We start from the raw sequence: 23037 nt of genomic DNA on the forward strand, positions 1-23037 counted from the left end.
CATTAGTCCTGTATTCACCCTTATCGATTTTCTCCACCCTTTACTTTGCAACTCATTCTGTTCACTGTAGGTTTGCCCTATCATCAGTCTCTCCTTGCTAGTAGTCTCCCTACACAGTGCCTCTGTTTGTAAGCCAACTACCTCATCCTCGGCACCATCATTCCGGTTCCCAGCACACTGCCAAATTATTTCAAACCCTCCCGAAGAGCTTTAGCAAACTTGCCCGCGAGGATATTGGACCCTCGGGTTCAGGTATAACCCGTCCCTTTTGTACATGTCGTACCTTCACCAGAGGAGATCCCAAAGATCCATACATCTGAACCTCAGTCCGCCCCCTCGCACCATTTCCTCAGTCACGTATTCATCTGCCAAATCATCCTATTCTTACCCTCACTAGCGTGTGGCATGAGCAGCAATCCAAAGGTTACTACCCTGGAGGTCCTGTTTACCAGCTTCCTACCTAGCTCCCTAAAATCCATCTTCAGGACATCCTATCTTTACCACCTATATTGTTGAAGCCAATAGGCATCAAGGCACCTGGCTGCTCACCCTCCTCCTTTAGAATGCCACGGACAGGATCCGAGACATCCCTGGCTCTGGCATCTCGGAGGCAACATACCGTCCGGTTATCTCTATCATGCCCACTGAATCTCGTCTCTGGTCCTCTGCCTGTGGAATCTCCTATGGCCACTGCAGTCCTCTTCACCTCTCTACTGTTCTGAGCCACAACACTAGACCTAGTTTCAAAGACCTGGTTGGTCGTCGCCCTCAACAATGTAGGCTGGTATACTTATTATCGAGGGGAACGGCCAAGGGGCACTTTGCATTGGCTGTGCAGTCCCGTTCGTTCTCCTTACAGTCACCCAGTTACCTGTCATCTGCAACCTAGAGCTGACTACCTCCTTATAGCTCCTATCTATCACCTCATCATTCTCCCGTATGAGCCGAAGGTTGACGAGCTGCAGCTCCAGTTCCTTAATATGTTCTCTGAGGAGCTGTAGCTCGGTGCAGCTCGGTGAACCTGGTGCAGGTGTGTTTATCTGAGAGACTGGACTTCCCACATGCTACATGCAGTACAAAAGACAGTCCCTGGATCCAGCCTCATGGTACTACTGTGTCTGTGGTGGGAAAGCTGTTGGAAAAGATTCTTAGAGATAGGATCTATGGACATTTAGAGAATCATGGTCTGATCAGGGACAGTCAGCATGGCTTAGTGAAGGGCAGATCGTGTCTAACAAGCCTGATAGAGTTCTTTGAGGAGGTGACCAGGCATATAGATGAGGGTAGTGCAGTGGATGTGATCTATATGGATTTTAGTAAGGCATTTGACAAGGTTCCACACGGTAGGCTTATTCAGAAAGTCAGAAAGCATGGGATCCAGGGAAGTTTGTCCAAGTGGATTCAGAATTGGCTAGCCTGCAGGAGGCAGAGGGTCGTGGTGGAGGGAGTACATTCAGATTGGAGGATTGTGACTAGTGGTGTCCCACAAGGATCTGATCTGGGACCTCTAATTTTCGCGATTTTTATTGACGATCTGGATGTGGGGGTAGAAGGGTGGGTTGGCAAGTTTGCAGATAACACAAAGGTTGGTGGTGTTGTAAATAGTGTAGAGGATTGTGAAGGATTGCAGAGAGACATTGATAGGATGCAGAAGTGGGCTGAGAAGTGGCAGATGGAGTTCAACCCGGAGAAGTGTGAGGTGGTACACTTTGGAAGGACAAACTCCAAGGCAGAGTACAAAGTAAATAGCAGGATACTTGGTAGTGTGGAGGAGCAGAGGGATCTGGGGGTACATGTCCACAGATCTTTGAAAGTTGCTTCACAGGTGGATAGGGTAGTTAAGAAAGCTTATGGTGTGTTAGCTCTCATAAGTCGAGGGATAGAGTTTAAGAGTCACGATGTAATGATGCAGCTCTATAAAACTCTGGTTAGCCCACACTTGGAGTACTGTGTCCAGTTCTGGTCGCCTCACTATAGGAAGGATGTGGAAGCATTGGAAAGGGTACAGAGGAGATTTACCAGAATGCTGTCTGGTTTAGAGAGTATTTTATGATCAGAGATTAAGGGAGCTAGGGCTTTACTCTTTGGAGAGAAGGAGGATGAGAGGAGACATGATAGAGTGTACAAGATAATAAGAGGAATAGATAGAGTGGATAGCCAGTGCCTCTTCCCCAGGGCACCACTGCTCAATACAAGAGGACATGGCTTTAAGGTAAGGGGTAGGAAGTCCAAGGGGGATATTAGAGGAAGTTTTTTTACTCAGAGAGTGGTTGGTGCGTGGAATGCACTGCCTGAGTCGGTGGTGGAGGCAGATACACTCGTGAAGTTTAAGAGACTACTAAACAGGTATATGCAGGAATTTAAGGTGGGGGGTTTTGTGGAAGGCAGGGTTTGAGGGTCGGCACAACATTGTGGGCCGAAGGGCCTGTAATGTGCTGTACTATTCTATGTTCTATGTTCTAAGAGACGAGGAATAAAGAATTAAGAAGAAAAAGCGAAATGTACCAGATACTTTACCTCTCCCAAGCCTGATGAGCCAAAGCCACTTCAAACACTGGCACATTCCGAACACTTTCTATAGGGGCACAATGAGATCATCGTGACCGGCTGCATCAGTGCCTGGACCCTGCAGAGAGTGGTGCGGATAGCCCAGCGCATCTGTAGATGTGAACTTCCCACTATTCAGTACATTTACAAAGACAGGTGTGTAAAAAGGGCCCGAAGGATCAGTGGCGACCCGATTCACCCCAACCTGAAACTGTTCGAGCATCCGGGAAACGGTATGACAACTTAAAAGCCAGGACCAACTGGCTCCTGGACAGCTTCTTCCACCAGGCCATCACTTTGCTTAACTTATGCTGACACAACTGTGCCGGTTTCGAGTAAAAACAACAGGCGTCCACACTAAGCGTTTTTCAAAATATCTCCGTCCACATTAGGCGGATATTTGGGCGAATCTCCTCCTACTGGGCATGCGCAGGATACACACAGCAAACAAGCGAAGAGGAAACGATATACTTCGTGTGCGTTTGTCCAGTTAGAGTATTTCTATGTTCTATTGACTATGCTGTTGTACATACTATTTATGATAAATTGCTATAAATTGCACATTGCACATTTAGACGGAGACGTAATGTAAAGATATTTACCCCTCATTTATATGAAGGATGTAAGTAATAAAGTCAATTCAATTCATTTCACTCAGAAGAATGGCCGCTCCGCTTGTGCTTGCATTATTTTTATTCGCGCTTTCTAATGAATCTCGCTTGGCGATTTGTCGCATCTCAAATCAGAGCAACTGCCTCGAAGTTCTGCCTTTTTCATGTTGATTGCGAAGCTCTTTGAAAAGACAGCTCTCTTCCTGTACTCCTGCTCTTTGATTTGTCGGAGTCCAAATCACTCTGAAATTCTGCCAACAATAGTTGTGTCTTCGGGAAATTTATGGCTAGCGCTTGAGCTGTGTTTAGCCAGGCAGTCGTGAATTTAGAGAAAGTAGAGCGGTGGGCTAAGCACACACCCTTTAAGTACGCCAGGGTAGATTGTCACCGATCGGCACAGACTGCTTCATTCCCAGTTGAGCTCAACACCTTATTGCACGCTTCGAAATGGAGAATCAGATCTCTAGCAACACACATAAAAATGCTGGTGAACGCAGCAGGCCAGGCAGCATCTATAGGAAGAGGTACAGTGACGTTTCGGGCCGAGACCCTTCGTCAGGACAGAGGGTCAGTCCTGACAATCCTGACAATCATGACGAAGGGTCTCGGCCCGAAACGTCGACTGTACCTCCTCCTATCGATGCTGCCTGGCCTGCTGCGTTCACCAGCATTTTTTATATGTGTTGCTTGAATTGCCAGCATCTGCTGATTTCCTCGTGTTTGCTTTTTTATAATCAGATCTCTATCTCGCAACCCTACGTCAGCGCGTCTTTCGATTTTGGACTTATTGCTGATTAGGCAAATATTGTTAAAACAATGAATTTAATTTATTGTTGCTATGATCCCGTTAATCAAAGGGACAGAAAAAAAAACTCATCCCATATTTTATTTTCCACTTTGCCTTTCTCTTTTCTCCTTTCCGTCGCCATCCCGTCACTACAATATTTTTTTCCCTCGCGTAGTGCCCATGTAGCTCGCCGTGATCGTATAGTGGTTAGTACTCTGCGTTGTGGCCGCAGCAACCTCGGTTCGAATCCGAGTCACGGCATTGTAGAAAACAGTGACACGGCAATGGGTGCGCAGTTTTTCTTTCTTCTGGGGTTGTTACATCGCCCGTCTGCGTTTTGGGAGATGGAGCACTTTGCAGTCGCGGTGGTGAGGTGTTTGTTTCGGGGGCGAGAACTCACGATGGTTACTGCACAAGGGCATTAGGTTACTTCATGTTTTAAGTGGTGTTGAGCTCAGGGGAAGGCCACTGTCACTGACATACAGGTTCTCTCTAATGCCTTCATTCACATTCAGAAGCGTTTCAATGTGTGTAGTGTAGAACAGAGAAGGGGATGGCCATTTACCTTCGAATCGACTGTCGGAATCTAATGAAAAATCTTATTATATAACACCAAAAATGATTTCGAATGCTTCTTGAAAATAAATAAAGAGTTGGTAAATACAGAGAAAAGCGTTAGCAGGGTTGAAGATCCAAGATAGTGTAGTGTCATTTCCAGTACACAAGTGTAAAGGGAAAGGATTTTTTTTTTTGGATCTGATGCAGCATAAAAACAGAGTAATTACAAACATATAAAATAGCTTATATGCATAAATTGATTGTACTGCATGCCCTTAAAGTGGTGCTAGGCACTGGAGGGTCTGTACATAAGATGACTGACAGGAAATGATAAAGTAGTTGTGGCTGGGGTGTGGAGAGTTGCTTTAGTGGATGGAGGTGCTGATAAGCCTTAGGGTTTAGGTGAAGTAACGACTTTTGGGTCTGGTGATGATACGTGGCCGCCTCCCTGACAGGCGTGGGACAAACAGTCCATGAGCCCGATTGCTAAGATCCTTTTTAAAAGCAGAGGAGGTGGAGTATACATTATGATTAACTCATCTTGGTGTACAAACGTGGTGGTCTTTTCTCAGTCCTGCTCACCCGAGCTAGAGCATCGAGCGGTCAAATGCCGCACATTTTGTCCGGCGAGGGAGTTTTCCGCCATCATCCTGGTAGCGGTGTACATTTCATCATCCAATGTCAAGCAGGCTTCGCAGGAGCTGAACAACGTAATCAGCAAACAGGGAACTGCTCACTCTAATGCCTTCCCCAACATTGCGGGAGATTTTAAGGGAGTTTTCAACAACACCGTTTTGTAGTTACAAAGAAGTCCACTAGATGGCTCAGCATGCACAGTTTGCACATGTACTTAGGAACACACACACACACACACACACACACACACACACACACACACACGCACACACACACACACACACACACACACACACACACACACAGACACACACACACACACACACACACACACACACACACACACACACACATATCTGGTCGTGTTTTTACTAATATTCTATATGTGCCTAGCGGGCGTCTGATTGGGTGGACAGCTCTGGGCTGGGTGGGGTTGGTTCTGTTCTATATACTGTACCTGCACGTTCTGTATTGCTGTATTTTACTGATATTCTATCTGGGTTTGTTGAATTATAAGAGCGAAGACGGGAATCAGCCTGCGGTATCGGGGTCGCAGTTGAGGCGGGGTGTGCTGTGGTGGTGGTAGGGTGCTTCGGGACTCTTTTATTCCATGAATGTGACTGTTGACAATGTATTTTTGCACTTTAACCTCTTAGTAACACTGTCGCATCTGGCTGTATTCACGTATAGTTGAATAACACTTAAACTTGAATTGAATTGAATTAAAAATGGATTCATATGCGATCTAGCAGTAGCTGATGGAGACAGGCGTGGCTCGTCATTCTGTTACATCACCGTTGAAATTTTATCCGTATAATTAAACATCTACATCTTATTTCTCATTTCGACAGTTCGAAATATTTACAAACGATACCACTAAGCTGTCAATTTTCAATATTGTTGATTCTAAAATATTGTAATGATATAACAATCTATAATTTAATACACGTCTCTGATGTTATACGTCTCTATCAATCGACTCCATTCTCTCCCGTTCCAAAGAGAAAAGCCCTAGCTCGCTCAACCCTTCGATATTAGACGTATTGATTATTAAGCAAACACAGTTGAAGCATTGAATTTAATTTATTGTTGCTATGCTCCCTGTAAGCCGAGGGGGAGAGAAAAATATCACAGATTCTATTCACCATTTAACTTTCTCCTTTGTCTTTTCTTTCCCCACCCCATTACTACATTGCAATTTTGTTCTTTGATCTTACGTAGTGCCCAGGTAGCTCGCCGTGATCGTATAGTGGTTAGTACTCTGCGTTGTGGCCGCAGCAACCTCGGTTCGAATCCGAGTCACGGCATTGCGGGAAAACAATGACACGGCAATGGGCATGGTGTGGTGTTTTCTTTCTTTCTGGATTTGTTATATCGCCGCTTTGGGAATGGAAGCGGTGGAGGTAGTGAGGAATGAAGACCCAGGATAACGATTACTGCACAAGAGCATTAGATTACTTCACGTTTTCAATGGTGTTGACCATAAGCGAACAGCCCCTCTCCCTGATATAAATGTATTCTGCATTGACTTCAGTGTGAAGTGTGTCATCATGTGTAGTGTAGAACAGAGCAGTGAGTGGCCATACACTTTTGAATCGACTGTTGGAATTTAAAAAAAAATCTTTCTGTTATTTACCACGAACAATGATTTAATTTTCAGTACTGGCGAAGGGTTTCGGCCCGAAACATCAATTGTACTTTTTTCTGCATTGATGCTGCCTGGCCTGCTGAGTTCCTCCAGCATTTTGTGTGTATTAAAACACAATAAATGTAAGTACATAAAATAGTTTATATAAATAGATTGATTGTATGGTTATGAAGTGATGCCAGGCAGAGGAGTGACTATACGTAAGATGACTGACAGGAAGTAGTGGTGGTTGTGGGTGCGGAGGGGTGGGTTAGAGGATGGAGGTGCTGATCAGCCTTAGTGCTCGGGCAAAGTAACTGTTTTTGAGATTGGTGACCCTGGCGTGGATGCTACCTAGCTTACTCCCTGATGGGAGTGAGACAAGCAGTCAATGAACAGGGTGGATGGGATCCTTTTGCTGGCAGAGGAGGTGGAGTATGCTTTATGATTGACTCATCTTGGTGCAGAAACGTGGCGGTTTTAGATGCTCAGCTCCAGAGCATCTAGCGGTCAAATGTCGTCCATTTCATCTGGCGAGGAGTTTCCCGCCATCATCCTGGCAGCAGTGTACATTCCACCCAGGCCAGTGTCAAGCAGGCTGTGGAGGAGCTGAGCAACGTAATCAACAGGCAGAAAACTTCGCACCCTGATGCCTTCCCTAACATTGCGGGAGATTTCAACCAGGCCAGCTTTAAGAAGTCTCTGAACAAATACCGCCAACATATCATCTGTAGAACAAATAAAAGCCAACGCACTTGATCTAGGACATCTTCCGGAGGCGCTGCCTCCAAAAGGCGGGATGCAGCACATGTCCTCTTCTCATTGCTACCGTTAAAAAGGAGGTACAGGAGCTTGAAGACAAACGCTTCTTCCCCTCTGCCATCAGATTTCTGAATGGGCAATGAACCTATGAACACTTCCTTAGCATTTCCACCTCTTTTTTTTGCATTACTTATTTAATTTATTTTATACATGCTTCGTATTGTTACTTATGGTTGTTTTTATTACTATGTAGTGCAATGTACTGCTGCCGCAAACAACAGGTTTCATGACAGATGCGAGTGATATTAAACCCGATTCCGATTTGGAGTCTCTTCCTCCATGATATGTTTTCGGCACCGTTCTCCAGATATGTCCTTGATGGCGGGTAGGCCGGTGTCTGTGATGGGATGGACAGTTTTGAATACCCGTTGTAGACCCTTGTCCGCTGCTGGGACGTAGGTTGTTAGGACGCTCTGCAATGCGTACCTGTGGAATGATGTAAGTTTCCAAATCAACGAATCAAATCAAGTTTAATTATCATTCAAATCGTACACTGATACAGCTGAACAAGACAGCGCTCCTCTGGAGCCAAGCTGCAAAATATTCAAAAAAACAAGCGACATTAAAAAAAAACAGTAAGATAATTTAAAATATCGAGCAAAAGAAGCATATTGACTCAAACCGCCTTAACGACTATCGCCTGGTAGCACTCACATCGACAGTGATGAAATGCTTTGAGAGGTTGGTTATGACTAGACCGAACTCCTGCCTCAGCAAGGACCTGGACCCATTGCAATTTGCCTGTCGTCACAATAGGTCAACGGCAGACTCAATCTCAATGGCTCTTCACACGGCTTTAGACCACAGACAACACAAACACCTACGTTAGGATGCTGATCATAGACTACAGCTCAGCATTTAATACCATCATTCGCACAATCCCGATTGAGAAGTTGCTGTCATGGCCCGGTCCGTGAAATCCGCATTCCGGTTCACGGTCCGTGAAATTCGCAATCCGGTTCACGGTCCGGTCCATTTTCCTTATTCCAGGTTTTCCGGTTTTCCCCAGTTTCTGTTGAGGCAGCTGATTCTCGTTTGTGCTGGCCTCATAAATACCTTCAGGATTCAACCTCTGGTGGCTGGTTTGTTCCTGTCCAAACCCCCTGTCTGAATCCCTTCCCTTCCCTTCCCTTCCCTTCCCTTCCCCTGCCTTCTGTTGCCTCGCCTCGCCTCGCCTCGTCTGAAGCCCTGCCTTGCCTGTAACCCTCGCCTGCACCGCTATCAAGTTCCATCGCCGGAGAAAGATAAGGAACTGTCTATTGTTGTTTTGAACTGTCTCTGTGTCCACGCCTTCACTAGGTAGGTCTGGCCGTTTGCCACTACCTAGTGTTGTGATCTGTCTTTGTGTCGTCGCCTTCACTAGGTAGGTCCGGCCGTTTGCCGCTACTTAGTGTTCGGAACTGTCTCTGTGTCCACGCCTTCGCCAGGTAGGTCCGGCCATTTGCCGCAACCATCTCGTTGTATTCTGCATTCTGTGTATGAGTCCCTGCCCTACGTCCCGTTTCCAAGGTGGGGTCCCGGCTCTGTGTTCCATATTCCTGTCTCTCCCTCGACCAAGTCAAGGCATCGGGGTTTTGTCCAGTCCTAGCCACGATCCAACAACCTTGTCCTGTCCAAGCCATTGCTTTGTATTCTCGTCTTGTCCATTTGTCTCGCCCAGCCCAGGAGTACCTTGCCCAACCTGGTGCTGGGGTTCCCTCGTCCTGTGCTGGGGTTCTCTTGTCCTGTCCAGGAGTCTCACGTCCAGTCCTGTTGCCTCTCCTCGTCCTGCAGATACGTCTTGTCTTCGCCTAGATCTGGGGTCCGAGCCCGAGTCAAGACCCAGGCTTTGGGTCTTCGTCCAGTCTCTGGCTCGGAGTCCGAACCCAAACCCCGTCATGCCGTCGCCTCGAGGAGCCCAAGCCCTGTCATGTCCTCGACTCGAGGAACCCAAGCCCCATCATGTCCTCGCCTCGAGGAACCCAAGCCCCATCATGTCCTCGCCACGAAGAACCCAAGCCACGAAGAAACCAAACCTCGAGGAACCCAAGCCACGTCCATTCCTGTAGCCATGTCATGTCCTCGCTTAGTTCCGGGGTCCGAGCTCGAGTCAAGACCCAGGTTCTGGGTCCTTGTCCAGTCTATGGCTCGGAGTCCAAGCCTTGGCTCCTAGTTCCTAGTTCCATGTCCTGGTTCCGCTATCCTAGTCAAGTCTTAGCCCAGGCCCGGTGTCCTTGTCTTGTGTAGGGTCTGTGTGCATGACGAGCATCGTTTCCTCCCGACTTCTCTTGCCTTCTTGTCACTCCTAGTGCTGTTCCTAGTGCTTCAGTGTCTGTGTCTTGCATTTGGGTCCGTTCCCAACGACCTCCACTATGACAGTTGCAGAACCTGGACCTCTGTACCTCCCTCTGTAATTGGATCCTTTACTTCCCAACCAGAAGACCACAGTCTGTGCGGATTCGTCATAACATATCCTCTTCGCTGACGATCAACACTGGTGCACCTCACGGGTGTGTGCTTAACCCACTGCTCTACTCTCTGTATTCTCATGACTGTGTGGCTAGGCATAGCGCAAATACCATCTACAAATTTGCTGACGATGCTACCATTGTTGGTAGAATCTCAGGTGGTGATGAGAGGGCGTACAGGAGTGAGATGTGCTAACTAGTGGAATGGTGCCGCAGCAACAACCTGGCACTCAACATCAGTGAGACGAAAGAGCTGATTGTGGATTTCAGGAAGGGTAAGACGAAGTGGGATTGAGTTTAAGAGCCGAGAGGTAATGTTGCAGCTATATAGGACCCTGGTCAGACCCCACTCGGAGTACTGTGCTCAATTCTGGTCGCCTCACTACAGGAAGGACGTGGAAACCATAGAAAGGGTGCAGAGGAGATTTACACCCTTTGTCCATGTTGCCTGGATTGGGGAGTATGCTTTATGAGAATAGGTTGAGTGAAATCGGCCTTTTCTGCTTGGAGCGTTAGAGGATGAGAGGTGACCTGATAGAGGTGGATAAGATAATGGAAGATATTGGTCGTGTGGATAGTCAGAGGCTTTTCCCCGGGGCTGAAATGGCTAGCACGAGAGGGCATAGTTTTAAGGTGCTTGGAAGCAGGTACAGAGGAGATGTCAGGGGTAAGCTTTTTACGCAGAGAGCGGTGAGTGCGTAGAATGGGCTGCCGGCGGCGGCGGCGAGGCAGATACGGTACGGTCCTTTAACAGACTCGTGCATGGCTACATGGATCTTAGAAAAATAGAAGCCTAGGTAGTTCTAAGGTAGGGACATGTTCGGCACAACTTTGTGGGCCGAAGGGCCTGTATTGTGCTGTAGGTTTTCTATGTTTCTACGTTTCTATGTAACACATACCAATCCTCAGGGATCATAAGTGGTGAGAGTGAGCAGCTTCAAGTTCCTGCGTGTCAAGATCTCTGAGAATCTGACCTGGTCCCAACATATTGACGTAGTCATAAACAGTGGCTATACTTTATTAGGAGTTTGAAGCGATTTCTCATGTCAACAAATACACTCAGTAACTTCTATAATTGTACTGTGGAGAGCATTCTCACAGGCTGCATCACTGTCTGGTATGGAGGGGCTACTGCCCAGGACCGAAAGAAGCTGCAGAAGGTTGTAAATCTAGTCAGCTCCATCTTGGGCACTAGCCTACAAAGTACCCAGGACATCTTTAGGAAGTGGTGTCTCAGAAAGGCAGCGTCCATTATTAAGGACCCCCAGCACCCAGGGCATGCCCTTTTCTCACTGTTACCATCAGGTAGGAGATATAGAAGCCTGAAGGCACACACTCAGCGATTCAGGAACAGTTTCCCCCCTCTGCCATCCGATTCCTAAATGGACTTTGAAGCTTTGGACACTACCTCACTTTTTTAATATACAGTATTTCTGTTTTTGCACATTTTAAAATAATCCATTCAATATACGTAATTGATTTATTTATCATTATGTTTTATTTTATTTATTTTTTCTCTCTCTCTACTCGATTATGTATTGCATTGAACTGCTGCTGCTAGGTTAACAAATTTCACGTCACACGCCAGTGATAATAAACCTGATTCTGAAAAAAAAACGTATGTAGTCTAAGTCCCCGAGTGACAATGTCCAGACCCGATAGCGTGCAGACACACGCAATTCAGCCCTTCATTCCACCGCTGGACTATAAATATGAGTAATCCAGCTCTCTCAATCACTTTAAAAAGTAGTCGTATTGGTGAGCTTCACACATCAAAGTTGCTGGTGAATGCAGCAGGCCAGGCAGCATCTCCAGGAAGAGGTACAGTCGACGTTTCAGGCCGAGACCCTTCGTGTGTTGCATTTTCAGCATCTGCAGAATTCCTGTTGTTTGTGTACTGGTAAGCTTTTCGGACTGTGTTAAATGCGTTCTGGGACTATGGGAGATTGTGCGAGATGTGCACTCTCAGGAACTGCTGGCATTTTAGATCTCTATACCGCCGTTGTAAAGAGGATATTCAGAATATCAAATGATCAATGAAAAGTGTATTCAGAAACTCAGAATATTCACCACATATCTGGGGTAAAGCTTCATTGGAAATAAGAGGAAATGCAATTTAACCATGTAGTATTATGATATCTGTTTGGTAAATAGTCCAATATTTACTTAGCTACTTAAGCCCATCTTAAATAGTCCAGTGCTTTTCAGAATTCAATTTCTTCCAAAAATCACAGAAGAATTCACACAAACAGGACGTTCGTCCCATTCCATACAATGCGATTTTCTTCGTTGCATTTGCGTAGTTCCTATGTAGCTCGCCGTGATCGTATAGTGGTTAGTACTCTGCGTTGTGGCCGCAGCAACCTCGGTTCGAATCCGAGTCACGGCATTGCGGAAAAGCAATGACACGGCAATGGGTTCTCTATTTTTCTTTCTGGAGCGCTGCGGTAGTGTAGTAGTTAGCTGTTCAATTCCCGCCGCTGTGCGTAGGGAGTTGGCCTCTTGTTTTCCTCCCCGTTCCAAAGACCTAAGGTAACTTGTGGGAATGCTGTGTAACGCGCCGGAAGTGTGGGCGTCGCTTACAGTTGCGGACGTTTGCTGCTCATTGACACAAAGCAAAGGACTCGACTGAGTCCTGATGAAGGGTCTCGATCCGAAGCGCCGACTATTTATTCATTTTCAAGGATGCTGCCTGACCTGCTAAGTTCCACCAACATTTTGTGTGTGTACCACTGTATGTTTTGATGTTTAAATGTACATGTAACAAGTACAGCTAATTCATAATCCAAGTTGCTGGTGAACACAGCAGGCCAGGCAGTATCTTTAGGAAGAGGTACAGTCGACGTTTCAGGCCGAGACCCTTCGTTAGTCCTGACGAAGGGTCTCGGCCTGAAACGTCGACTGTACCTCTTCCTAGAGATGCTGCCTGACCTGCTGCGTTCACCAGCAACTTTGATGTGTGTTGCTTGAATTTCCAGCATCTGCAGAATTCCTGTTGTTTGTAATTCATAATCCAGTGTCTACACGTGAACTTCTCCCAAATACTGCTATACCGTTAGGTACTGGGGACAATGTACAGAGCACAATAATGTTGGCAGGAAACTCAGGCGGTCACAGGGAAAACGTATGAAGTCCACACAAGCATGCACAGAACGGCTGGAAACGGGTCGCCGACAAGTAAAGCTAATCTTTAACCTAGTATCCACAATTTAGTGTCTACACTTCAGTTTATGCCAGATATTACTGCACAGTTAGATACTAGTGACAATGTACAGAGAAAAACTTCCGTTGAAGGGAGAATGTGCTGCGCTACTGCACTGTCCAGTTAGAATCTTGGCAAACGGATTAGTCTATGGGCTTTATTGAAATACGCCACAACCGGCGCGTTGTGATATTGCAAGTAAAATAGGGATGCGGGGTGGTGGTGGTGGTGGTGGGAGGGGGGGGGGGGGGTTGCGAAACGGGAAGGTGTCCGTCGAGTAACAACTATTGAAGATCAAGAAAACATCTGGAGACCAAATTTCACGTCACATTCCGGTGATAATAAACCTGATTCTGATTCTGACATCTAATTAATCCGTTCATTCCTACTGTTGCACAGTCTGGCGGTTTTCATTTGGATCCTTGTAACGAAACTTTGTTCGCTATATACATTTCCGTGTATTAGAAATTAGTTTTGGCGTGTTACGTTAGGTTAACACACACTGTTTCGTAGTTACAAGCAAGTCCACTCAGTTTGCCTTCAAATTAATGGATTTATATTCGATCTGGCAGTAGCTGACTCCGACAGGCGTGGCTCGTCTTTCGGTTACATTAGCATCGAACTTGTATCCATATAATTAAACATCTACATGCTATTTCTCATCTCGACAGTTCGAAACATATTTACGGATAAGTAAATATATATACTTACAGTTCGATATATTTACAAATCAAATCATTAACTTTTCAACTTTCAATCTTGCCGATTCTAAAATATTTTAATATTAGTATAGACACATCATTATAATGTTATTCAACTGTACCAAGCCGCCTTTCATTCTCTTCCGCTCCAAACAGAAGAGCCATAGCTCGCGGTAATCAGAGAGGGAGAAAAAAAACACACATTACATCCTTAATTTTATGCCCCTCCTCCATCCTATCACTCACTACAAAACATTTTCTTGTACGTCTACATATCACCCATGTAGCTCGCCGTGATCGTATAGTGGTTAGTACTCTGCGTTGTGGCCGCAGCAACCTCGGTTCGAATCCGAGTCACGGCATTGCGGAAAAACAATGACACGGCAATGGGTTTGATTCTTTTCTTTCTGAGGTTGTTACACCGCCCGTGTGCGTTTTAGGAATGGCAGTGATGGAGGTAGTGAGGGGTAAGGATTCTCGATGGCGATGGTTATTTCATGTTCTAAGTGGTGTTGACCATAGGTCGTTTCTCATAGTTACGGTTAGCGTAACGCTTTACAGACCTAGCGATGGGGGTGGGGTGGGGTGGGATGGGGTGGAGTAGAAGGCGAGACTGAATTTCCCACTCTGCATGTAAGGAACTTTATACGTGAGTTTCTTCCGCGTGCTCCGGTCACTTCTCATATTCCAATGACCTACAGTGTTAGTGAGATGTAGGCACGCTGTGTTGTCGCCGAATGTGTGCCACCACTTGCAGTCTGCAGCTATTATATTCAAAGTTCAAAGAAAAAAATTATTACCGAAGTATGTGAAACACTTCGTTCCCGTCGAATCACGGACCAGCTCCCGGTCGAATCCGGCGTCTAGTGTCCCTCACCAGAGAAACCTCCCCTTAATCCGGCCATCCTCCTATCTCCTATCTTCAACAGTAACCCAAACAAGCAGCTTGCACAGAAACCGCATAACAGTAACAAATACGAACCAGGGCATTGCATATGTAAACCAAACTCAACCCTTGAGATTCATTTTATTGCAACATTCACTGGAATATAAATAAATAATATAGCATTTATTTAAAAAAATGCGATAACAAAATCAGACAAACAAATTATGTGCAAGTAACAGAAGAGTAATTAAATAAATCTGATAACATGAGCCGTTTCAATGTAGTGACATTGGAAGTGCGTCTATAGATTGTGGAGTTAATTCACTGTTGAGATGAATGAAGGTGACAACGGTGGTTTAGGAGCCTGGTGGTTGGAGAGTAATAAATGTACCTAAACCTGGTTCCTGGACCTCCTGCTCGATGATAGCATCGAGAAGAGAGGGGCTCCTCTGTTTTTCCGTTGCCGCAAACGATGCAATTCTCTACCTGTTTCGATATACATGTGGCAAATAAAACTAATCTTTAATGTAGTGTCTAAACATCAATTCATCGCAGATATTACTACACAGTTAGATACCAGGGAAAATGTATCAAGGAAATTTTCTTTGCAGGCGGTCACAGGGTTAAGGTGCAAAGTCCACCCAAGCATGCACGCAGTAGAATGGAAACTGGGTCGCTGGGACCAAAGCTAAGTACCACGCTACTTCTTGGCGAATGGATTAACCTATGGGCTTTATCGAAATACTAGGCAACGGGGTGACCCGTTGGGGCACCCTTTGAGAGACAGGTAGTGCAGTCTGATGTGACCAGAATGAACATTAAGTTTTCCTGAATGCCAATCATATCGCTTTGCTTTGGAAACTGAAGTAGAAAACCTCAGTTTATTAAAGAAGAACGACGCGTAGCAAAGCAAATATAGCTGCTCCTCATTTAACGAGGGACACTTTTGATGGCATCATTTCTGGCTTATCTGCCATGCAGGACATCTCAAATATCCTCTTTCTTTAAGGATCGCGGTTTCCCTTCTGCCGTCATCAATGATGCCCTCACCCGCCTCTCCGCCATTTCCCGCAATTCGGCCATCACCCCATCCACCTGTCATCACAACAGGGACAGAGTTCCCCTTGTCCTCACCTACCAACCCAACTGCCTCCGGATCCAGCACATTATCATCCACAACTTCCGCCACCTTCAACAGGACCCCACCACTAAACACATCTTTCACTCTCCACCCCTCTCTGCTTTCCGCAGGGATCGTTCCCTCCGTGACTCCCTGGTCCACAAATCCCTCCCCATGGATCTCCCACCTGGCACTTATCCCTGTAAGCGTAAGTGCTATACCTGTCTCTACATCTCCTCTCTTGCCACCATTCAGGGCCCCAAACAGTCCTTCCAGGTGAGGCAACACTTCACTTGTTAGTCTGTTGGGGTCATCTATTGCATCTGGTGCTCCCGGTGCGGCCTCCTCTACATCGGTGAAACCCGACGCAGATTGGGGAACCACTTCGTCGAGCACCTCCGCTCCATCCGCCGCAACAGACAGGATGTCCCGGTTGCCACCCACTTCAACTCCGCTTCACATTGCCATTCAGATATATCCATACATGGCCCACTTTACTGCCAGAATGAGGCTAAACTCAGGTTGGATGAGCAACTCCTCATATACAGTCTGGGTGGTCTCCAGCCTATAGGCATGAACATTGAACTCTCCAGCGTGTTGTGAGTGTTGCTCTGCCACCCTTGTGCCTCTCGTTGTCATTCTGGTGACGTGCAGCCCTTTCATCCCCCAACTCTTTATCTCTTCTGCTGTTTGCTGTTTGTCTCTGATCCTGGAGAGGTGCATGCCTCTCCTCCTCTGTCTCTTCTTCTCTCATCTTTTTTTGTCTTGACTCTTTGCTCCTGGAGTCGTGCGGCCCTGTTCTCACCCGATTCTTCTACTTTCTCTCTCCTTGCCGCTTCCCGACGACGTTTGCCGTCATTTCTTGACCATAATGTCTTCCCTTTCCACACGGCATAATTAGGCTGACCATTTTTTACACTAATGCTGGATAGAAGATACGAAGCACTAACACCAAAGGATGCTGATTATTCTTGATGATGTGGTTGGCGCTCTCCTAAATGGACGTGATATAGTCACCGCTGTCCTTTGACTGCAGCAAAGGCTTTTATGGCTGTCTCGTAGTACGACATTACAATAAGATTTAATTATGTCTTATTGATGGGTGGCAGTTAGATCTGTCCCAATCCTGAACATGCTGATGGTGATTAGCAGAATGTGATCCCTCTAAATAGGGGTGCCCTGCCCTTTCGCTCTTGTAGGTGTCGATGCTGAGGCTGGCCGTGCGCGTGCGTCGGGCTGTCGCGTCCCGATTTCCAGGATGGTGGATCAGCTCTCGGGTGAAAGCCAGGCTGTTGATTTTTGGCGAATAAGCAATTTTATACGAATATATAACCCTGAACTTTGCCTGCATTCTATAAGTTAGCGCATTTTAATTCAATTTAGCCAAAAAGTGCCTCTGTAATACATCGTTTGTTCTAATTGGAGGTCACAAATAGACAAACAGACAGACAGAGCATGAGAGTTTTAGTGGTATATAGATGACACAATCGGCGCTTTGTAACTTTGCAAATAAAATCGGGGGAAGGGGTAACAACCATCACACACGCAGGCTGTTTCAAGTTGGCTGAAGTCCCTCGAGTGTGTCACCAAAGATGCCCGCAAATTTCTACAGATGTACCGTCGAGAGTATTCTAATTGGCCACATCGCTGTTTGTTGACGGGGGTGGGGCGGTGGAGGGGAGGTTTGGGAGTGCTGCTGCAGAGAATCCAAAGAAGCTGCTGAAAGTTATGAATTCAGCCAGCCTCCAACATGGGCACCAGCCTCCGTAGCATCCATGACATCTTCAAAGAGGAACGCCTTAAATTGGCGGCATCTATCATTAAAGACCCTCCATCACCCAGGACTTGCCTTCAGGAACAGCTTCTTCCGCACTGCCATCAGATTTTGAACTTGACATTGAATCCATGAAAGTACATCACGACTTTTTTTTGCACTACGTATTTAATTTAATTACTTAATTTATTTACTGAAATGTTACGTTTATCCAGTTATGCTATATGGCTCAGAAAGTTGGACAATATCTAATAACACGAGGAAACTAACTAAAGCAGCAGAGATGTGGTTTTTGAGGAAGATGCAAAGAATATCATGGATGAAACGAATATCTAATGAGGATGTCATGAACAGAGGAAACACAAAAAGAACAATAATATATGAGATCGTGAACAGGCAACGTGACTTCAATGGACATATGATTTGGAAAGAGAAGTTAGAATGCACGGTAATTATGGGAAAGATCGAAGGGAAGAAAGCAAGAGGAAGGCAAAAACAAATGATGATGGAGACAGCAGCCAGAGAACTGGAAATGAATACAAATGAATTGAGCCATTTGACCCGAAACAGGAGTTTGTGGGTCATGGCAGTCAAAGCTCAAACTGGGCATGGCACCCGATGATGATGATGATTTAATTTTATTAATATATATACTCTTACTGTAATTCACAGTTAAAAAATATTATGTATTGCCTTGTACTGCTGTCGCAAAAACACGATATATTCCGATGATATTAAACCTAAATCTGATTCCGATTCTGATTATAAATCAGCCTCCTGATTACGTAGCTTTACTTGAATTAGGCGTTATAACTGTTGGAAACAATTCCACTAGATGGTTCAACATACGCAGACAGGATTAAAATTAATATCTGGATGAGTGGCGGTTTGTTCAGAATATGCAGGCTATAAATTAGATTTTTCACCCGTGGTTCTGGACACGAATATCACCTGTAGAACCGAAAGAGCTGGCACACTTGCTCCAGGACATCTTCAAAAGGCGCTGCCTCAGTAAGGCGGCATCAATCATTAAGGACCTCCAAAGCCAGGACACACCCTCTTCTCATCGCTACCATCAAAAAGGAGGTACAGGAGCTTGAAGTCACACACTCAACGTCACAGGAACAGCTTCTTCTCATCTGCCACCCGATTTCTAAATGGGCAACGGACCCATGAACACTTCCTCCGTATTTTTCCTCTCGTTTTTGCATTACTTCATTTTATTTACATATATATTTATACTTCTTATTATAATTTATCATTTTTATTACTATTAATTGCAATATACTGCTGCCGCAAAACAGCAGATTTCACGACAAATGCGAATGTTAGTAAACCTCATTCTGATTCTCGTTCTTCATGGTATTACTGGCCTTTTTCCGACACCTTTCTGCATATACAATATGTCCTTGATGATGGGTAGGCTGTTGTCTGTGATGGGATGGACAGTTTTGACAATCCGTTGTAGAACCTCGCTGTCCACTGCAGTGCAGTTTCCGTACAATGCAATGATGCAGATTGTGCTCTGCACTGTGCATCTGCAGAATGACGTGAGCATAGATGTGCATAGTTCAGCTCTCTGAGACTCTTTAGAAAGTTGAGGCATTGGTGAGCGTTCTTGACTATGTTCTGGGACTATGAGATATTGTGCGAGATGTGCTTTGCCCAGGATGTAGAAACTGCTCGTACTGCTCGGGGGAGTAGATTTAGGACAGAGATGAGGAGGAACTGCTTTTCCCAGAGAGTGGCGAATCTGTGGAATTCTCTGCCCAATGAAGCAGTTGGTACTATCTCAGTAGATAAAGTTAAGACAAAGTTGGATAGATTTAGCCATAGAAGGGGAATTAAGGGTTATAGGAAAAAGGCAGGTAGGTGGAGATGAGTCCATGGCTCGATGGCCTCCTCCTGCTCCTATTTCCTATGTTCTTATATGTAACAGAACAGTACAGGTCATCAAAGCTCTTCATGTGGCAAATCATTTAATCCTGGAATCATTGTTGTGTTCCTCCTTTGAACCCCCTCCAATTTCAGCACGTCCTTTCTAAGATAAGGGGCCCAAACCTGCTCAGACTACACCAAGTGAGGTCTCATCAGTGCTTTATAAAGTTTGACCATTACACTTTTATATTGTAGTCCTCTTGAAATGAATGCCAACATTGCATTTGCCTTCCTCACCACAGACTCAACTTGCAAAGTAATCTTTATGGAATCCTGCACAAGGACTCCCAAGTCCTTGTGTGCCTCAGTTTTTTTTGTATTTTCTGTCCATATAGAAAACAGTCAGCCCTTTCACTTCTTCTACCAAAGAGCGTGCCCATACATTTCGTGACACTGCATTCCATCAGCCATTTCTTTGCCCATTCTCATAATCTGTCTAAGTCCTTCTGTAGCCTCTCTACTTCCTCAAAACTATCTTCCCCTCTACCTATCTTCATATAGTCTGCAACAGAACTGTCCGTTCCATCATCCAAGTCATTGACGCATAATGCAAAAAGAATTGGTCCAACACAGACTGCTGTGGAACACCACTAGTAACCGGCAGCCAGCCAGAAAAGGCTCCCTTTATTCCCACTCTTTGCCTCACAAACAGATTTGTCAGAGTTATACATTTTTCCTTGATGAAACCATGCTGACACCAGCCTATTTTATCATGTACCTCCAAGTAACATGAGTCCCTATCCTTAATAATGGACTCCATTTTTAAGAGTCGACTGCTTATTATTTTTCATGGATGCTGCCTGTCCTGCTAAGTTTCTCCATAATTTTGTGCGTGTCCTACTGTATACTAGGAAACGCAGGTGGTCACAGCGAGAACAGGTAAAGTCCAAACAAGTATGCACAGAGTAGAATCGAAATCTGATCACTGGAACGAACGTGAAGTATTGCGCTAGCTGCGCTACTACCCAGCGAAAATCTTGGCAAGTGGATTAGTCTATGCGCTTAATCGAAATACGTCACAAGCGGCACTTTATGATCCGGAAGGCAACTACACATTCTACTCATTCATGCTGTTTGCACACGCTGGTGGTTTTAATTTGGATCCTTGTAACGATACTTTATTCACCATATACATTAACGTGTATCAGGAATTTGCTCTGGTGTGTTACGTTAGGTTAACACACACTGTTTCGTAAACAAATCTACTAGAGCATTCACATACACGCGCGCACTCCCCGCCCCCCCCCCCAGATATATATATATATATATATCCCCATACCCTTTAATGCCCTGGCTAAACAAGAACCTATATATCTCTGTCTTATATACACCCAATGACTTGGCCTCCACAGCCGCTGGTGACAACAAATTTCACAGATTTACCGCCCTCAGACTAAAGTAATTTCTCCGCATCTCAGCTATAAATGGACGTCCTTCAATCCTAAAGTCGTGCCCTGTTGTCCTAGAATCCCCTACCATAGGAAATAACTTTTCCATATCTAAGCTGTTCTGGCCTTTTAACATTCAGAGTATTTCTATGACATCCCCCCTCATTCTCCTGAACTCCAGGGAATAAAGCCCATGAGCTGCCAGAAGTTCCTCATAAGGTAACCCTTTCATTCCTGGAATCATTCTCGTGAATCTTCTCTGAAGCCTCTCCAGCGTCAGTATATCCTGTCTAAAATAAGAGCCCAAAACTGCTCCAAGTGTGGTCTCACGAGTGCCTTATAGAGCCTCAACAGCACATCCCTGCTCTTATGTTCTATACCTCTAGAAATGAATGCCAACATTGCATGCGCCTTCCTCACCACTGACTCAGTGCATATTTGTCTGGGTGTGTTTTTACTAATATTCTATATGTGCCTGTATATGTGAGGACTGGGCCTCTAAGCTGTGGTACCGCCTAGCGGGCGTCTAGTCAGATTGACAGCGGTGGGCTGGATGGGCGGAGGGCGGTGGTTCTGTCGATATACTTGTATATTCTGCGTCGTTGTCTTTTATCGGTATGGGTTTGTTGTCTTATATGTGCGAAGACTGGGCATCCATCTGCGGTATGGCGGATGCGTCGGGACTCTTATTCCATGAATGCGTTCTTGTGTGTGACTGCTGGTAATTGATTTTAGCCCCTTGACCCCGTCCTTACATTGACTCTTTGGGCTGTATTCATGAGTATTCTCGTTTCGACAGTTCGAAATATTTACAAGTGACACCACTAAGCTTTCAATTTTCAATACTATCGATTCTTAAATACTGCATTGTCATAACATTATGTTAGGATGGCGCAAAAAGGCGACTCCTTTGTTTGCATCTTCGGAAACAGCTTTATTTCTATCTTTGATATCTCCTTTTTTGCCTTTCAGGGTGTGGGGGTGTTTTTGAAGACCCTGACCTGGAGTTACACGCTGACTCTGTTTCTTTGCGAGAATGGGGCCACTCTCAGGGCCTCATGACCGGCCGCTTGTTCATATCCCAAGGACGCGGCCTGGAATAGGAGCGGGCAGGGTTTCCGTAGCTCCTCTGAGATGCTGATTCCAGGTCGGTGTTCCTGACTGAAGCGTCGCGGCAGAACATGGAACATCGGGAGCAGCGGGTTAACTGCCGGGGGTTGTGTACCCGGAGAGCAGCGCCTTTTTGGTGCCGACTCTCCGGGTCCAGAGCTCGGAGAAAGCGACGCAACAGACTTTTAACATCGCAAATCAGCGAGTTGTTAGGTCTCCCTTTTCGCTGTGAAACGGGGACACCTTTTTCCATTATTAGGGAGAGAGAGAGAGAGGGAGAGCCTGTGGTATGTCGAATTATAGGGTGAATTATAGTTTTTGGGGTACTGAGAGTCTGTGTTTTTATTGATGCCTTACTCCAAGCATGAGTGCTCGGTGGAGGGTGCTGATGCTTTTTATGCTGGTCGGGGTTGTCGTTGCCTTGCTGCTGCTTGTGCGTGAGGACGAGTTGGAGGATTTGGAGTTCTACGGTTTAGCTGTCTGTCATTGATTCTTTGGGGCACTCCTCTGATTTCGCGGATGTCTGCGAAGAAAAGAATTTCGGGATCTATATTGTATACATTTCTCTGACATTAAGTGAACCTATTGAATCTATTGAACTATTGAATGCTATACGTCTCTATCAATCGCCTCCATTCCCTTCCGCTTCAAAGAGATAAACAGTAGATTGCTGAAGCCTTCGATACTGGACTTATTCTTGTTAAGCAAACATAGTTAAAGCATTGAATTTAACTTATTGTTGCTATTCTCCTTGTAAGCAGAGGGAGAGAGAAAAAATCACAAGTTCTGTTCTCCATTTTGTTCTTCTCCTTTCTATTTTCCTTCTTCACCCCATCACAACACTGTAATTTTGTGCCTCCCTGACATAGCGCCCATGTAGCTC

The 23037-nt window shown here is 45.5% G+C and overlaps 4 non-coding genes across 4 annotated transcripts; all 4 read left to right on the top strand.

The window, feature by feature from the left end:
* Nucleotides 1-4134: 4134 nt before the first annotated feature.
* On the top strand, nt 4135-4206 carry trnah-gug (transfer RNA histidin (anticodon GUG)). Its single transcript has one exon. It is a non-coding gene; the product is annotated as a tRNA-His (tRNA).
* Nucleotides 4207-6374: 2168 nt separating this feature from the next.
* Nucleotides 6375-6446, top strand: trnah-gug (transfer RNA histidin (anticodon GUG)). Its single transcript has one exon. It is a non-coding gene; the product is annotated as a tRNA-His (tRNA).
* Nucleotides 6447-12352: 5906 nt separating this feature from the next.
* trnah-gug (transfer RNA histidin (anticodon GUG)) lies at nt 12353-12424 on the top strand. The gene has a single exon. It is a non-coding gene; the product is annotated as a tRNA-His (tRNA).
* A 1804-nt stretch (nt 12425-14228) lies between these two features.
* trnah-gug (transfer RNA histidin (anticodon GUG)) lies at nt 14229-14300 on the top strand. The gene has a single exon. It is a non-coding gene; the product is annotated as a tRNA-His (tRNA).
* The last annotated feature ends 8737 nt before the right edge of the window (nt 14301-23037 follow it).

Source organism: Mobula birostris, chromosome 5 (genome assembly GCF_030028105.1).
Source record: "Mobula birostris isolate sMobBir1 chromosome 5, sMobBir1.hap1, whole genome shotgun sequence".
NCBI lineage: Eukaryota > Metazoa > Chordata > Chondrichthyes > Myliobatiformes > Myliobatidae > Mobula > Mobula birostris.